Raw genomic sequence first — 4,730 nt, 5'->3', positions numbered from 1 at the left:
GGGAAAAGGACTCGTCAGCTCATCTATACCTTGGTTCAGGCGAGATGCTCTAGAGCCAGGTGTGGGAACAACTCAGAAGGGGTTTGGACTGGATTGTCAGCCCCTTCCTGCTGCAGGCAGGCACCTGACAGCCAATCTGACAGGCCTGGAACTGGGCCTAAAGTTCTTCTGCCACGCCAGCCAGGGAAAGGGGAGGGGGGAGGGCTGCTGTTTCCAGCTATGGCTTTGTCAGCTCTAGCAATGTGAGTCTGAGTCCAGGCTTTCTCATCCCCTGCCTTAAAGAGAAAGCTGTAGAGCGATGTGTAATTCTCCAGCAGAGTGACAGAGTTCAGCTTAGCTCAGCCAGAGACAGATTTCTTGCTCCTGTGTGGGGAGGGGTGGGCTCAAGGCTCTGAAGCCCTTTGGCGAGGAAGCACCAAGGGTAGGTCCACGCCAGTAGTGGAGTGAGGGAAGTGGAGGGTCTGTGGGACTGAGGAGGGGCTCTGGTGACATATTCCATCCTGACCAGGTGCTGAAGCCTTAGGTTCCACTCTTGGGCAAATCTCTTCCCTTCTGTAGGCCTCAGTCTCACCTGTAAAATAGTGATGAAGCCTACGCCTGCCTCTCAGTTGGTGTATCTGATAGGAAATGTTTGTGTTCACTTGCTTGCCTATGAACACGACATGGGATAATGCTAGTAAATGGTGCTTTAGTGCAGGCCTGACCCACAGTCGGTGAGTGGCTCAGTAGATGTTGTGGTGTTGAGTATTGATAATTAGTAGTGTCCTGCATCGCTGTCTCAGGGAGGTCATGTCTGTTGCTTTCTCAACTAGAAGCTTCAAGGAGGCAACTGTTCCTGATGTTGCTACAAAGTCCATTTTTGACCCTTATATCTGGCAGGAGGCCTGTGAGGACTTACGAAAAAAAGAGTCCTTGGGTAGGTGAGGAACCAAATTGAAGATGGAGGCTTTGGCTCAAAAGGGGGATCAGGGCTGACGAAAGTAGAGTTGGTCTGGAATCAAGAAGGGGGGCTAGGCTGGGTGTGGTGGCTCACGCCTGTAATCCCAGCACTTTGGGAGGCTGAGGCAGGTGGATTACTTGAGGTCAGGAGTTCGAGACCAGCCTGACCAACATGGTGAACCCTTGTCTGGGTGTGGTAGCGGGTGCCTGGAATGCCGGCCACTTGGGAGGCTGAGGCAGGAGAATCGCCTGAACCCACGAGGCAGAGGTTGCAGTGAGCCATTATTGTGCCACTGCACTCAAGCCTGGATGATGGAGTGAGACTCTGCCTCAAAAATAAAAAGAAGCGGGGCTACATGAGAAGGGCCATGCCTGGGGCCTGCGTTCTCCTAGTGGCTGCCGAGTTGAGCTAATTAAGCCCAGAGGAGCCACTGCCTGGTCCAGGACCAGTCTGGCAAAGCCTGTCCTGGGTCCTTCCCGCTGGCTTTTGCATCATCTTCCACAGTGATCAGTCTCTAGGCCTCAGTTCCTTCTCCTGGGTCCCCCTTTCCCTTTGTTCTGAGGGTTCTACCTTAGCCTTCCCAAGTCTTGGGGTGCTGGTGGGGCTAGAGACTGGCACTGCTCCAAGGTCATACACACAATCTGTTCTCTGGCTTGACTGAGCTCCTTGAGGGCAGGGGCCAGGTCTGAGTTGCCTCTGGCCTTTCCCTGTCCAGCATTGAGCCTGTAATCCTTGGGCCCTGACCAGAGGGCCCAGCCCTTGCCGGTCTCAGTTGTTGGGCTGGCCAAGGTGGCACAAGCTTGCATGAGGCCTTCTTCCTCACAGGTGGCACGAGGAGGTGGGGTGTGTGCTGAATTGGAATACATGGCTCCTTGTGTCCAGCTTCCTCTTCCCGACTGGCCCAAGGCTTGGGAACAGTGGCTGCCTTTCTGGGGCGGCCGGGGCACCTGGCCAGAGTGTGCTCTGTCGGGCACTGTCAGCTCTTCAGCAGGCCCCGGTCCTCCTCTTAACCTAGAGAAGGCCCTGGGTTATTGGTGTTGTTCTTGGCGGACCACCGAGCCCCTCAGCAAACAGGGCGGCGAGTGTGCACCCGGTCTGGGCCTGTTTGTGTTGGCCTCGCCAGGCGGGGGATTAGCTCAGCTGGGCTGCTAATTGCCTCCGAAGTGCCGGCCGGGATGCTGACAAGGGCTGGGCCTCTAGTCCCCTCCTCCTGCAGCAGGCACTGTGCCAGGCTTGGGGGCCTGGCCCAGAAGGGCCCCTTCTCTCCCCTGTCAGCGCCTGCTTGGCCTAGACCCTTGAGATGTGGGCAAGGGTCACCAGGACTGGCGGCTCAGGAAGGCATCGGGGGAGATGCTTATGAAGTCATCGACTGGGCCAGGCCAGGCCGTGTTCCACACACCCCTCCCCCACACGCCTTAGACTGCACCTCCCCAGCTCCCTTTCTGAATCAGACACTTTCTCCTGAAGCTCAGCACTTTTCTCCTCTTACTAGGAAGCTGCTGGGCTCCTTTGCCCAGACGCCCTCACCTCAGTCGCTGCTCTGAGCTCCCGCAGCATCTTCTCTCTTCTTATCTCTTTCTCCCTGTCTTCCTCACGTCTGTCCTCCCTCTCTGCCTTTTCCTCACTCTGTGTCTAGCCTTTCTTAGTCTCCCACAGTTGTCTAGTTCCTAGACTTCCCTTCTGTCCTGTTTTCCTGTGTTCTCTGGCCTTTGCTTGGCCTCTGCTGCTCCCCAGACTTCCCATGGACTGGTTCTCAGGAAGAGGCTGAGAAGGAGGTCTGCTTTGTCACTGCATTTTCATAGCTCTCCCAGAGAACTTCAGGCCCAAACTCTGAGGGCAGCTACAAGGATGGAGCCTGGACACAGGATCTCTGCAAGCGGACCCAGCCTGGGAGCCTGAAAGCCTTCCTTCCGTCCCCACAGGCAGAGCACTTGGGGCCCGCTACACCCTTTCTTGCAGCTCTGGCACTCCTGTCTGCACTTCCGACTTGGCCCTGCTCTCTGGCCTTGCCCTGCTTTTCCCAGACATTGGGATCCCACTCAGCCCTTCCAGCTGGTGCGTAGGGACAGCTTTGCCATAACCTTGTTGGCTACTGCCTGGGTATCCTGGCCCCTGGGATTCTCTGCTCTCCTACCTGGGGTTTTCTACTTTGGGTAGAGATCTGCCTGCTTCTGAGCTCTGGGTAGGGCCAAAGTCTTGGGGCACCTGCCTCAGCCCCCAACCTGTTCCATGTGAATTAGAGGGATTGAGCCACTCCTCATTTCATCCCCCTCCTGCTCCCTTCATCTTACAGTGACCTTAACTGCCATGACCTTCACTGCCTCCTGGGTTCCTGAAAAGGGAATAGTAATATTTCCAGTGAGAGTTGTCTGGGAGGGTAGACACAAGGAGAGGGAGAATTAGAGAAGGTGCTGAGGGAGCTCAGGGCAGCAACTGAGGCAAGGGCATTTGGGCAAAGGAGCCAGCAGCTTTCTAGAAGAGTTGTTGAACTTGACAGATGTTCTCGTATTTAACACCCCCAACAAATAGATTCTATTATTATCTAGCCCCATTGAAGTGTGTGTGTAAGCGGGTGGGACAGGCCCATTTTACAGATGAAGAAGTGAGTCTGGGAGAGGATGACGAATTGTCCAAGGTTTTATCTAGTGAAGAAATGGCAACGCTGGGATCCAAACCAGGTCTATCTGATTGCAAAGCCTGGGACCTTTGCATAGTCTAGAAAATGATCCAGCATGGTCACCTTGACTTCTTGATTTCGTTTTGTTTTGAGACAGGGTCTTGCCCTGTCGCCTAGACTGGAGTGCAGTGACGCAGTCTCAGCTCACTGCAACTTCTGTCCCCCAGGCTCAAGTGATCCCCACTCCTCAGCCTCCTGAGTAGCTGAAACCACAGGTGTATGCCACCGTGCTACGTTCATTTTTGAATTTTTTTGTAGAGGTGGAGTGTCACCATGTTGCTAACCTTGACTTATTTGCTCTTTTTGTACCCTCTATCCCCTCTCTCTGCGATTTTGAGGATGAGGTGTCCTTTTTTGTCCACTTGTACTCTAGACCGTGTCCCGGGACCTCCATTTGTCTATTATGCCCCTGCCCCCTATTCTTTACAATTCGTAAGCACCCTGCTGTCCTGAAAGCACTTTCCTTTAGCTCTTTACCCCACTAAGCTTTTGGAAAGTTGAGCACACAGCAGCCTCCCCACTCCCCGGCTGCTGTGAATTTGCTGCGGCGGGGGTCCGGGACAGGCCGCGGCCTGCTTTGATAAGAATAAGGACTTCACTCAGTTAGAATGGAGGTTCCTGAGAAGCCACCCTGGATCTCCCCATCAGCAACGAGTTCCCTTGGCTGTGGCTTTAGCCTTGAGTTACATGAAGTTTTCCACCCAGTTTCCTTATTCTAACTCGGTTCTAATTCTGGAGTTTACCTGTAAGCCATAGTCCTTGGATTCCCATGTCTCAGGATAGAAGCTAAGTCCTTTTCCCTCGTCCCCTACCTCCCGTGTCAGTACCCAGTTTACCAGGCCCTCTACTCAACCAGGCCCTCATCCATACTCTTGAAAGATCTGACTAGGCCAAGGTTTAAGTAGCTGGTCATGACCCAGTGAAGAACATGAAGAAGCCTTTGTGAACAGTGAAGTTTCAGAAAGCATGCAGGTGGGTTCTTGTGGCCCACAAACCACCTATTAAGAAGGCAAAAGGGCCCCTATATGTAGAATTTGCTACTATTTATCTGCTATTCCCATGACCTTCTCCAAGTCTCTTCTCCCTATTCTATAAAAAAAGTCACTGTCACAA

Source organism: Piliocolobus tephrosceles, chromosome 1 (assembly GCF_002776525.5).
Source record: "Piliocolobus tephrosceles isolate RC106 chromosome 1, ASM277652v3, whole genome shotgun sequence".
Classification (NCBI taxonomy): domain Eukaryota; kingdom Metazoa; phylum Chordata; class Mammalia; order Primates; family Cercopithecidae; genus Piliocolobus; species Piliocolobus tephrosceles.
The sequence above is the reverse complement of the archived record's forward strand: the minus strand, read 5'-3'. Positions refer to the sequence as shown.